The 13,194-nt window shown below is 42.2% G+C and overlaps 1 protein-coding gene across 1 annotated transcript in view; it reads left to right on the top strand.

The window, feature by feature from the left end:
* Window positions 1-10,427: 10,427 nt before the first annotated feature.
* LOC122802414 (zinc finger CCCH domain-containing protein 13-like) overlaps window positions 10,428-13,194 on the top strand; it is a 1,157,483-nt gene continuing 1,154,716 nt past the window's right edge. The window contains exons 1-2 of the mRNA XM_044072036.1: window positions 10,428-10,555; window positions 11,101-11,237. The gene's annotated coding sequence lies outside the window, so the exon portion shown is untranslated. The remainder of the gene's footprint in view (window positions 10,556-11,100; window positions 11,238-13,194) is intronic.

The following is a 13,194-nucleotide window of genomic DNA, read 5'->3' as shown; positions in this document are numbered from 1 at the left end:
AAAAAACAAAAAATATATACTTGTTTCCCGCCTTTCTGAACTAGTATAGTCCAGTTTTCAGGTTATTGTTGAATTCAGGGCTGTGTTACAAGTTTCTGTGTTGCCCACATCTTATTTGGATAGAGGGAAGTTTCTCTGTTCACCTGTGAGAGAGGGGAGTTTTAAGCAGATTATCTGTCCCTGGAGGAGTGGTTTCAGCCCAGAAGTTAGTAGTTTATTGGCCATTTTGGGCTAATTTCTATCTCTTTCATTTCCCTGTGATAAAAACTGCATCTGCGCGATTTTGCGTGCCAGGCAGCGCTGGTTAGCTAGAGTTAAACTATTCCCTTCTCCACAAAGTCTACTCTTCAATTTTTCCCTTGGAACTAGACGAACTTTCAACTTAAGCACTCAAACCATTCATTTCACAGCCCAGCATTTGCTCAAAACTCATACCAAGCACTAAGTAACCCTAGCACTAGACCCCCCCCATACTGTCCAGAAGGACAAGGCTCTCTATTCATCCCTATCAGCCAATCAGTAAAACAGCTCACTTTACCTATTCAGGCATGTCCAAAGGGCAGTTTCAGGTGTACTCTCCAGTCCAACTGGTGAATCTGGGCATTTTGAGGCAATGTTACAACAGCCTCATGTACACAGACAACCCTCTCCTCCTACCACCAAACACTAATATATGCGAGAGATGCAATTATACAGCCAAACTAGAGGCAAAGCTCTCTCAACCCAAGACTGGAACTGACAGTCAAGAGAAGGGAAATACTTGCAACACACCACCAGCCTCAAATAGACCTATTAAACCAACACCGGCAAATAACACACATAAATACACAACAACATACTCGGAGGCTCTAAATGAAATTCTGCAAAAGCAACAGAGACCTCCAAAGCAGACATCCAAGCAACCTCCACACCCCATCGCAAACCATGAAATACATACTTCACATAATCAGTGTGCCATGCAATCACAGCCCTAAAGGCAAAATAACACACTAGTAATAGATGACTCTATAGTCAGGCACACTGATGTCCCACTAACTAGGCTGGACAAGGAGAAGGTTAGAGTTAGCTGCCTGTCAGGTGCCAGGATCTGCCACATAACACAAGCACTCAGGTCGCTCCAGATCAAGTAGAAATATGACTCTGTCATTGTCCATGATGGTGTGAATGACCTAAGATGTACTTCCCTGGACTACATAAAAAGAGACATGGAAGAGCTCTCTGATCACATAGCCCAGGCCGGTATGACCCTGACATTGAGTAGCAGAGTAGCATCCTGCCCTCACCAAGAATGATGCCACAGTATAAAGAAAAAATGATCAATTTCAACAATTGGCTAAGTTTCTGGTGTCATTCAAAGGGGATCCAGTATCTGTCCACCTGGGATGACATGCTCGACAAGCCACATTGCTTCGCAAGAGATGGCTTGCACCTGTCACCCTTAGGCTTTCGAATACTGGACAAGACTTTTGCCGCCCCCATAGTGCCTTTTTTAGGCAAGGCTCAAAAGACAAACCCACCACCATAAATAGCATAAATAACCAAAAACCGAGGGTAATGCTACTCAACGCCAGAAGTCTAAACCTCAAAATGCATGCACTCGAGGCACTCCTCAGAATGGAGAACATCGATATCAGTGCAGTAACAGAAACCTGATTTAAGGCTCCAGAGAGCACCCCGGCACTATCAGGCTATAACTCATACCATACTTTTTGGCCACAGAACCCAGACCGAAACACAAAAGGTGGGGGTGTATCCATATTCATCAAGGATACCCACACCTCTAGGTTTGTGGTGCAGCACGATGCCTCAGAGATCATCCATGTGCAACTAACAACGGGCAAAACTGCAATTCAAATTGTAGCTTGCTACAGATCACCCACCATGACCCAGGACCTCCATTCCATGTTTCTGGAGACCCTGGAAAATATGAAGGTCCTACCAAATGCCCTAATGTTGGGTGATTTCAATTACCCAAACATTAACTGAGAGAACTACTCAAGTACTAACTCCCTTGCCCATTGCTTCCTAGAATTTATAAACTTGAATGCCCTGGATCAACTGGTCAACACCCCCATCAGAGGTGACAACATATTGGACCTGGTCATCACCAACATGGGCGACCGGTGTTCCACACTGGAGGTCAACCCCTCACTGGTTAGATCAGACCATAGACTAATCATTCTGGATATCCACATTTTGCCCCCACCCCCAATCAAGGAAACCACCGTGAAAAAATTTTCAAAAGCAAACTGAGGTGGAAAGGTTCACAGACCCCATGCTAAAGGACAATGCTGTCCAAGCTGCTGAATCCCTTACAAAGGCACTCTATGAGCACCTGCAAGAATGCATGTCTCGTGCTATCCCAAGCAAAACCAAGACTCACTCCTTCAAGAAAATGAAACCAGTCTGGTGGACCCCTGCCATAAACAAGCTATACAATAGAAGGAGGAAACTAGTGCAGAAAAGAGTAAAATCCCAAGAAGGAAAGACATCCCTGATCAGCATCAGCAAGAAACTATGATCCCTCATAAAATCATCCAAGGCTTGCTTTGAAAGAAAAATTACCAATGACTCCAAAGATAATCACAAAGTGTTCTTTAGCTATGTCAAGAACCTAAGTGGAAACTCTCAGATCTGCTCTGAGTTAGTGCAGAATGGCACAAAATACACTGAACCGACTGATATTGCTAACATTCTGGCACACAGGTTTAGTGCAAACTTCACCGCCCTCGCACCCCCTAAAGGGCCCATAATCAAACCAGAAGAATGCAGAGCCCCGGTAATCACTGACACACAGGTTAAAACAGCCCTATCCAAAGCCAAAAACACAGCTTCAATGGGACCGAATGGTGTCCCAGGCTGTGTCTTACACGAGCTCTAAAATGAACTAACCCCTCACCTAAACACATTGTTCAAACTCAGCCTCTCTACAGGCTATGTACTCATAGTGTGGCGCACAGCAACAGTTATCCTGCTCCACAAAGGTGGAGCCACAACAGACCCCGGAAACTATCGCCCTATAATCCTGACTAGCCTGGTCTGCAAGGCTATGGAATGCATCATCATGGAACTCATTAACAGAGACATTGTGAACCTCCAAACATTGGACCCTACCCAGTGTGGCTTTGTTAAGGGCAGATCATGCCTCCTAAACCTGGTGGAATTCTTTGAGACAGTTACCAAGGCTTTAGATGAGGGAAAGGAGGTCCACACAGCCTACCTAGACCTCGCAAAGGCTTTCAACACCATTCCCCATTCTGGTATTATAGACAAGCTCATTAGCCTGAACATAAACCCCCACGTCACGAGATGGGTTGCCAATTGGCTCATGGATAGAACTCACACTGTGAGAGTTGCAGGCTCTAGGTCAGACTCTAAACCAGTTACAAGTGGTGTCCCCCAGGGCTCAGTCCTGGGTCCCCTCCTGTTCGGTATATACTTCTCAGAGGTACAGGCAAGCATAAGAGGACTATGGCTGACCAAGTTTGCAGATGACTGCAAACGGGGGCCAAAACTGACTCTCTGGCTGATGCAGACATCTTCCAGAAGGGTCTCACTGAGACGGATACCTGGTGTCAAAATCATGGCCTCAAGCTAAATGCCAAAAAGTGCATAGTCATCCCCTATGGAAAAAAACAAAGTACCCGCAAACTATCACATACGTGGTAGTCCCCTAAATACAGAAAATGTAATAAGGGATCTGGGGACCCAAGTAGATAGTAATCTCTCCTTTGATAATCATATTGCCAAGGTGGTTAGAAAATCCTTCTATGTGGCCCACCTAATCACAAAAAAGTTCACATCTAGAACAAAAGAGGTTATTGTGCCCCCCTACTCATCACTCATCAGACCCATCATAGAGTACAATGCCTCATTTGGGATGTACCTCACAAGACACCTACAACAGCTGGAAAGACCACAGAAGTACCTCACCAAGAGGATTACTGGCCTCAAACAGATGCCCTATGCAGCCCGACTGAAGAAACTCCAGCTGTACTCGGTTACATACCCACTTACTCAGAGGTGATCCCTGCCTGACATGCAAGGCCATGTCCAACCCAGAACTGATGGACATGCTTCTCCTAAAAAAAAAAAAAAAAAAAACAAATCCCCGAGATCCACATGCTCTAGGGATCTAAACCTCACCACAATGATAAATAGGACATGCTGGAGAGATATATTCCTGTCCCAGAGACTCCCCATGCTTTGGAACAGGATTCCAATCTACATTAAGTAGAGCCCCTCACTAACACTCTTTAAGAGAAACCTTGATGAGTGGATGGGAAACAGAAAATTTACCCCAGGGATCACTGCAGTGGTTCTGCTGGACAGAGGCACAGGGAACTAATCTAAGGGGACGGCGAAAGCCAACACATTCTGGCTAGGCTTATAGATGCCCTTGGGCAGATAGCCTAGTACTTACCTATGAACCTATGTTCAGAGTTCAGAGTGTTATTAATAGAATGGACACTAGATGGAGCTTTAAGACCATTTTCTATATTTTACATGCAATCCTTTTAAATAAGTCTTAAAAGTTTTAAAGTACATGATTTTATATTAATTTATGGAGGATTTAACATAAAACGTGAATCTTTAGACAGAACTATTTAGGCAACATGTTTTTTAATGGTGGTATATGTACTTCTCATTCAGAGAAGGTTGTATATGCACATAGTCACTTTATAATTATTGCATTCTGTATTAATTGCTAATTAGCTTATTTTATTGGGTATTTAACTCAATTCACCAAGTAGAGGGAGTATAAAAGGAATGGTTCACAAGTCTGTCCGCATCTGGTGAAGTAAATTGCAAACAAAAACATAGTAGATCATCATCTTCTTTCGGCTGTTCCCGTTAGGGGTAGCCACAGCGGATCATCTGTTTCCATTTCTTCCTGTCCTCTGCATCTTGCTCTGTCACACCAACCACCTGCATGTCCTCTCTCACCACATCCATAAACCTTATCTTAGGCCTTCCTCTTTTCCTCTTACCTGGTAGCTTCATCCTTAGCATCTTTTTCCCAATATACTCAGCATCCCTCCTCGGCACATGTCCAAACCAATGTAATCTTGCCTCTCTGGCTTTGTCTCCAAACCTTCCAACGTGGGCTGACCCTCTAATATATTTATTCCTGATCCTGTCCACCCTCGTCACACCCAGTGCAAATCTTAACATCTGCCACACTCTGCCACATCCAGCTCTAACTCCTGCCTTTTTGTCAATGCCACTGTCTCCAATCCATATAACATAGCTGGTTTCACTACCCTCTTGTAGACCTTTCCTTTCACTCTTACTGGTACTCGTCTGTCACAAATCACTCCTGACACTCTTCTCCACCCACTCCATCCTGCCTGTACTCTCTTCTTCACCTCTCTTCCACACTCACCATTACTCTGAACTATTGATCACAAGTATTTAAACTCATCGACCTTTGCCATCTCTACTCCTTGCATCCTCACCATTCCTCTATCCTCCCTCTCATTCACACACATATATTCTGTCTTAGTCCTAGTAGATAGGATATGTTAATGCCTGGAATGTATGTGTTTTTTGTTCATTTTCATTAAAGCTGTGTTTTCAAAGAAAACTGCTGGTATTCGATCCTTGGTGGTACCTGTGGATTCTATTTATACAGAAGAGTGACAAAGAGAGATACTGCTTTATATTTAATTTATGAATATCAACATTATTTATACAGAAGTGTGACATTGAGAGATACTGCCAGCACAGCTGTCTGGAATTTTGTAAATGGTTATGTGCCATTTGTGAATGTCAACATGCTTCCTGTAAGACACCTGTGTTACAACCTTATTAGAACTGTAAGTTATGTGTATATCAAACTAGTTTGTACAGGCATATGTGTTGAACAGGGTTTGTGAAGTACTAAGCTTAGGTTCATAGATTCATAGGTTGATACTAGGCTATCTGCCCTAGGGCATTTATAAGCCTCGCCAGAGTGTGTTTGGCTTTCACCACCCTTTTAGATTAGTTGACTGTGCCTCTGTATAGTAGGTCACAGAAGATAGTCCTTTTAAGGTTAGTTTACTGTGCCTCTGTCTAGTAGGGACACAGAAGAGATCCCAGGGGTAAACATACGATCTCCCATCCACTCGTCAAGATTTCTCTTGAAGAGGGTCATTGAGGAGCTCTGCCTAACATGGATTGGGATTTTGTTCCAGAGTGAGGGGAGCCTCTGGGATATGAATCTGTCCCTCCAGCATGTCCTACTTATTTCTGTGCTGAGGTTTAAGTCCCTGGAGCATGTAGCTCTAAGGGATTTGGATTTCCTGAGGTGGAGCATGTCCATTAATTCTGGGTTGGACATGGCTTTATACATCAGGCACAGATCGCGTCTGAGTAGGCGGTAAGCAACTAAGTAGAGCTGGAGTTTCTTTAGCCTAACTGCGTAGGGCATCTGTTTGAGTCCCTTGATCCTCTTGGTGAGGTACTTTTGGGGTCTTTCCAGTTGCTGCAGGTGTCGGGTAAGGTACATCCCAAATGGGGCATTGTATTCAATTATGGGCCTGATGAGTGATGAGTAGAGGGGCACAATGACCTCTCTTGATCTAGATATGAACCTTTTTGTGATAAGGTGGGCTATATAGAAGGTCTTTCTAACCACTTTGGCAACGTGATTGTCAAAGGAGAGATTGCTATCTACTTGGGTCCCCAAATCCCTAATTACTTCTTCCGTACTTAATGGATTACCACCTATGTGGTAATTTGTGGGCACTTTGTTTTTCCCAAAGGGGATGACTATGCACTTTTTGGCATTTAGCTTTAGGCTATGGCTCTGGCACCAGTTATCTGTCTCTGTGAGACCCTTTTGGAGGATGCTTGTGTCAGTCGGCGAGTCGATTATGGCACCCAGTTTGCAGTCATCTGCGAACTTGGTCAGCCATAGCACTCCCGTGTTAGCCTGTACCTCAGAGAAATATATACCGAACAAGAGAGGTCCCAGGACTGAGCCTTGTGGGACGCCACTTGTAACTGGTTTAGAGTCTGACATGGCACCTGCAAATCTGACCATGTGGGTTCTATCCCTGAGCCAGTTTGCAACCTATCTTGTGATGTAGGGGTTGATATTTAAGCTGGTGAGCTTGTTTATGATGCCCGAGTGGGGTATTGTGTCGAAGGCTTTTGCGAGGTCTAGGTAGGCTGTGTGGACTACCTTCCCTTCATCTATGGCCTTGGTGACTGTTTCAAAAAAGTTGACCAGGTTCAAGAGGCAAGATCTGCCCTTAACAAAGCCGAATTGGGTAGGATCCAGTGTTTGGAGGTTCCCAATGTCTTTGTTTATGAGTTCCATGATGACACGCTTCATAGTTTTGCAGACCAGGCTAGTCAGGCTTATAGGGCGATAGTTTCCGGGTTCCATTGTGGCACCACCTTTGTGAAGTGGGACCACTGTTGCTGTACGCCATACCTTGGGTACATATCCTGTAGTAAGGCTGAGATTGAACAGTGACTTTATGTGAGGGTTCAGTTCTTCTTGGAGCTCGTGTAAGACACAGCCCGGGACACCGTCCGGTCCCACTGATGCTCTGTTTCTTGCTTTGGAGAGGGCAGCTCTCACCTGTGCATCTGTGATGTTGGGATACACATTTGCTCTTTTGGGGGGGGGAGTTTGCACTGAACCTGTCTGCCAGGATGTTGGCAATGTCTGTGGGTTCAGTGTATTTTTTGTCATTTTGTACTAACTCAGAGCATATCTGGGAGTTGCCACCCAGGTTCCTGATATAACTAAAGAAGGCTTTGTGATTATCTTTAGCGTCTTGTGCAATTTTTCTTTCGAAGCTGGCCTTAGATGATTTAATGAGGGATCGTAGTTTCTTGCTAGTAGTGATCAGAGATGCCTTCTGTTTTGGGATTTTGCTCTATCATGTAGTAGCTTCCTACTTCTGCTGTATAGCTTATTTATGGCTGGGGTCGACTAGACAGGTCTACTGCCTTTGGAGGAGTGAGTCTTGGTTTTAGTTGGGATAGCACGATCCATGCATTCCTGTAGGTGTCCATAGAATGCGTTTGTAAAGGATTCTGCGGTTTGGCCCGTATTTTCCACTGGCCCTGGGGCTTTGAAGGATTCCACCTCGGTTTTGTGAAGTGTGAAGTTTGCTTTTGAGAAGTTCTTCACTGTGGTTTTCTTGGCTGGGGGTGGGTACGGGATATGGATGTCCAGTGAGATTAATTTATGGTCAGATCTTACCAATGAGGGGTATACCTCTGATATGGAACATAGAGTCCCCATGTTGGTGATGATCACATCCAATATGTTTTCCCCTCTTGTGGGAGTGGTGACCAGTTGTTCCATAGGATTTGAGTTTATAAATTCTAGGAACCGTTGGGCGAGGGTGTTGGGGCTTGAGTAGTGCTCCCAGTCTATGTTTGGGTAGTTGAAGTTAAAAGATGTATCCACAGTGTACACTACTGGTAAAGAACAGAAATGTACATACACTATTGTAACTGTTTACATGTATATATTTTAACAGAGGAAACTGGAACACAAGAGGTTAACTAAGAGGTAACTTTAGAAAAATAGCTGAAATTGAATTACTTTATGGCAGCAAGGAGACACAATGTCTAAAACTAGGGAACATTCTGCATTGTCGTGCAAGAGTTTATTGTTTTATGACTTCCAGCAAGTACCAAGATTTGAAGAAAAGCCCTTGTGTATGTTTTTTCACAGAAAGATGCTAAATGCTACCAGCTGCATCAATGGTTGTTTTTCACCTGGGATAGAGTCAGATGACAAGAAATTATGCCATTCTGCAAGCTATCCCAGCAGTAATATTTGAGATATTAATTTGGGAAGTCTCTTAATGACAGACAGCATTCTTTATTTGTCTTTGACCTGACATCAAGATCCACTCACCACATCTGCCTTGCTTGCTCTGGTGTACTAGGTACACTATAATTCTTTTAGATATAGTCAGGAATATAGCAAAGCTTAGCTTAGATATTTTTCTTTATCTCAGACTGTCCTGCAATGTTGTTTTAAATATTTCCTGTGATTTTGAACTCTGATATCACTGTACATACATATTTAATATCATTAAATATACTTACACATTTCATTGTGGCTGATCTTTGTGCGACATATTTAAGTTCTGAGAGTACTTGCTTATTTATTTGGTGACACTGTGTAGGTCACTCCTAATAGCCTTGCTCTTGGTCAAACTAGCATTTGTATTGACAATAACATCACACAGTCAGATTGGACACCCTTTGTTAAGGGCCTTAAAGTAGCTGATGAAAAGTTGGCTGGTAGCAGTAATAACTACCTTATAGTCTGGGCAGAAGGGGGCATAGCTAGTAAACCAGTGCCAGCTTTTTCCTGGTGTGTGTAAAACAAATCTCCAGGAGTGTGTGTGTCAGCTACTTGGGCAGGGACACAAAGCAGTGGTTGGACAAGAGAAAGTGTCGGAGGTCTTGGCTGCTCACCTGAGATCTCAACTCTACAGCTGTGCCAGTGGGGAGTCTTTTATTGGGGATCTGGAGAAAGAGAGAGAAACTAGCCCCAGAATGACCGTGGTCTGTGTGTGCTCCTAAGGGAAATTGCACTTGTTGCAGAGAGCTGCATCTGTAAATACTGTGTGTACCTGTCATCCTCCCAATGTACGTCCCTACTCGTGCCAGTGGTGAGGATTGAGACTCCGTGATTACCGGTCCAGTGGTGGAGTGTCATACCTACTATAAAAGGTATCCGCAGATCCAGCTTTGATAGCTCGTTTGCACATCCTAAAAACAAACTGCAACAGAAAACTCCTAGATCCAAGGACTTAAACTTTGCCTGCGATCAAAGAGAACATGCGGATATTAGTTCCTTATTCTGTATTCCTCTAACATTTAGGTGTTTCAGATACGAGAAGCAGAGCTCATTAGACATCCCATTCAAAAGAAACCTCGCTCATTGGTTGGGCAATCGCAAATTCACCCTCGGTTTGGTCCTATGTGTCTGACAGAATTAGGTCAACAGTAAGTAAATGGATCCCATTCCCCAACTAACATTACGCCTCGCTACCTACTGCTTAACATGCCTCACCACCTAGGCGTCCAAAGAAGTGGGAGATAAAACTAAGTTGGATTGCGCGGCTAGGCTTGTAAAGCTCCTGGTAATCGTTAACCTAGCAAAGGCCTATGCATTTGAGAATGTGCGACCCTTAATCTGAATAACCGCAAGGCAGGTTCACTGATGCCAGTGGCGTCTAATCTTCGATAAATACACTAAATAAAAATAGTAACCCTTAAAATCGTATTTGTTTAAATCCCACATATAAAGCCTTTTCTTCAGTATTTATTGAAAATGAATAAAGGACAGCATTATTCATGACACTTCATAAGTTACAAGAAACGTGCAAACAACCAGCTTTCACATACGCACCAAACAAAATACCCGCCTTCTCAGTGCGTAAGTAGTGTGCGGCATCCGTAATACATGGGAAAGATTGTTAATGGCTGTCGCCAGGAAATTGCGAAATGTATACATATTCCAAAGAGCTGAAAATAGTACGGTTAAATTGGTTTCACTGATAGATTTTTTCCTCTTTTATTTAGGGTGAGTATATCATTTAAAACGACCACTTTCACTAAATTATCCAATTTATGACTTCGCCAATAGCATTTACGTGCCCTGTAGATTGATTATGCAGTTTCTTACGTGTTGTAGATTGTTATAATCAGGGGAATCGTTTTATAGTTTAAAATTTGGACTGAGTATATTTGTAGGCTGATTGCTTTATTTTGCTAATGTTCTGACTGCGCAACGTTTATTGTCTCAGAATCGGTGATAAAGCACAGAAACATTGTGGGCAGGTTCCAAAGAACAGGGGGCACTTAAAATGTGGGTAGTATGCACTTGGAAATTAGTAAAGCGAGTGTACTAATATGCATTTTCTGTAGAATTTTAATAACGTAATTTGTGTGTAAGAATTGTTTTCTCTTTGTTTCACAATCGCAACATGTTATGCTCTAAGTAGTTGAAGCAAAATCTGGGATGTCTTTGAAGGATATTTGTGAGTTATGTCTAACTATATTTTAGCAGGTTGAAAGATTGTGCTGTAATGTTTACGTTCACCAGTTTTAACTATTTGCCTTTCCCAGTGCCAGTGGGGTTACCAGAGGTGTCCTTTAAAATACAGAGAAACGAAGTCTTACTTCGTGGAAATGGGAGCCAATGGATACATCCTCAACCAACCAGCTTTGTAATCCAGTTATCTTGCTTTGGGGTGATATTCTTGGTATGTATCAGATGCTTCCTAATGTATCACAATATCTGCAAACGTTATTTCCATGTTACTGTTTGTAAGGGGGTGCTAGTGCCCCCTTTAATCTACCTGCTTCTTACTAAAGGTGACCATGTGTGTGTGTGTCTCTCTTTTTTTTGTTATTCACAAGACACCTGAGTGTACAGTGAAAATAAATTATTTGTTTAGTGCCTGACAGTATGGAGTTGGGAACTGATGATTTCACCTCAATGGGGTCCATCTCTTTGATCCTTTGCATCCTGCATCTGTCTGTTGGATGGTTAAGAAACCTAGACCATGGATGCATATTGCACACTAGGCATGCAACAGAAGTGTGTGTAGCAGATGCTTCCTGATTTTAGCATAAACCCAGTTTACGCAATGTCTGTGAAATCTGTTTAAAGGGTGTTATTCTTTAGCAAACAGTGTTGCAGAAAGTGTAGCTTATTGAAAAGTAACTATGGTAAGGAAGATGAGCAAATAGAACTGTCACAGTCAGTCCTGTTACAAGAAAACTGAGACTTTGAAAACTCTGATAGCTGAGAGATGTGCCAGGAGACCATTGTTACTGTTTCAGAAAGCTGTAGTGCAGGAAAAATGCCCAAAAGCAGATAATAAAGCCTAAGCAGCTCTTTTAAATTCCACTGATAAGGTAGTCCACAGAATAAATCTGACAGACTGTTTGTGTTTAAAATTATTCTAAGGGAGCAAGAAATGCATTACTGAATAAGTAACATGAATATGTGAATATTTTTAAAGTTCCATACTTGGTATTAATACCAAATGGCGTGGTTAGTTATATGTGTTTTAATTCATGGTACCACATAGTAAAGTTATGTAGACTGTATATCTAACTTTGAAAGAAAGGGAATGTTTAGATTGAGGTGTGTGTGTGCGCGCGCACATGTGTATATGTTTTGATTAATAAATAATAATCTTCAATGATGTTTGGGGTGCTCTTAAATTACAGAAAAGTATTCTACAGTCATTTCTAGAAGCAGCACCATATCCGCTGGCAGTGTATTCTTTATTAAGCTTGTAACTTGACATCTGATCTTATTTTTGAGACTGTTCTCACTGCACTGCGGCTTTACTTGCCGATATGATTTCAGGTTTGTATGTGTGTGTCGTCTCTCTGTTTTAGCTGCTTCTGTTCTTATGGTTTGTGTTTTGTAACAGTAGTGATTGTGAGACTTGTTTTTGTTTTTCGCCAGACCTTTGATGTGTGTATCTTATTCAGATTTCTGCATTTCCTTCCATACAGTTTTCCATCTTTCGTATAAATAACATAGGCTGTGTATATGGCTGTGTTATCAACAACTTCATTTTCAGGCTGCAAACTTTCCTGTGTTCCTACTATGTCTTCAGTCTGTAAATCTTGTATTCTTCAGCAGTTTTTGTTATAGTAGCTTTTATCTCTGCTGATTTTTTTTTTTCATGCATTTCATTTACTTTATGTTGATGTTCAGACATCAGTGATGAAGTAGATAATTTACATTGCAGCCGTCTTTTCATTATCAGTTGAGCTGTTGAGTGATTGAGTCCCTTCAGTGGAGTACTGCTAAAAATATGGAATGACAATTTGTGTAGCTTGTGCTAGAGTTCTTTCCCATGAGATTTTTTGCAGTGGATAATTTTCTTTAGTTCCTCATCACAGTTAAATGGACTTTAACATAAGTGTTTGAATTCCCACTCAAACAAAAGCTTTCTGAATTTGTTCCTTTTGTGTTGGACCTTTGTCAGGTATGACATCAGGTATTCTTTATTGAAGAATGTTGACTTAAGTGGGCTGATCATGCATTCATGTGAGTTTATCAGTTTTGTTATTTTTAGAGTGCTTGGAATAATGATCTGCCCATATGAGGTACATGGATTTCTTGAATTGTAACAGGTCAGTGCCTGCTCTGCTTTACATTTTGAAGATAGTTTTGACTATTGGAATGGCCAATAA

This window comes from Protopterus annectens, chromosome 5.part0 (assembly GCF_019279795.1).
Source record: "Protopterus annectens isolate FY-2018-M chromosome 5.part0, PAN1.0, whole genome shotgun sequence".
Lineage (NCBI taxonomy): Eukaryota > Metazoa > Chordata > Ceratodontiformes > Protopteridae > Protopterus > Protopterus annectens.
Note: the sequence above shows the minus strand (reverse complement) of the source record. Positions and strands in the feature narration are given on the sequence as shown.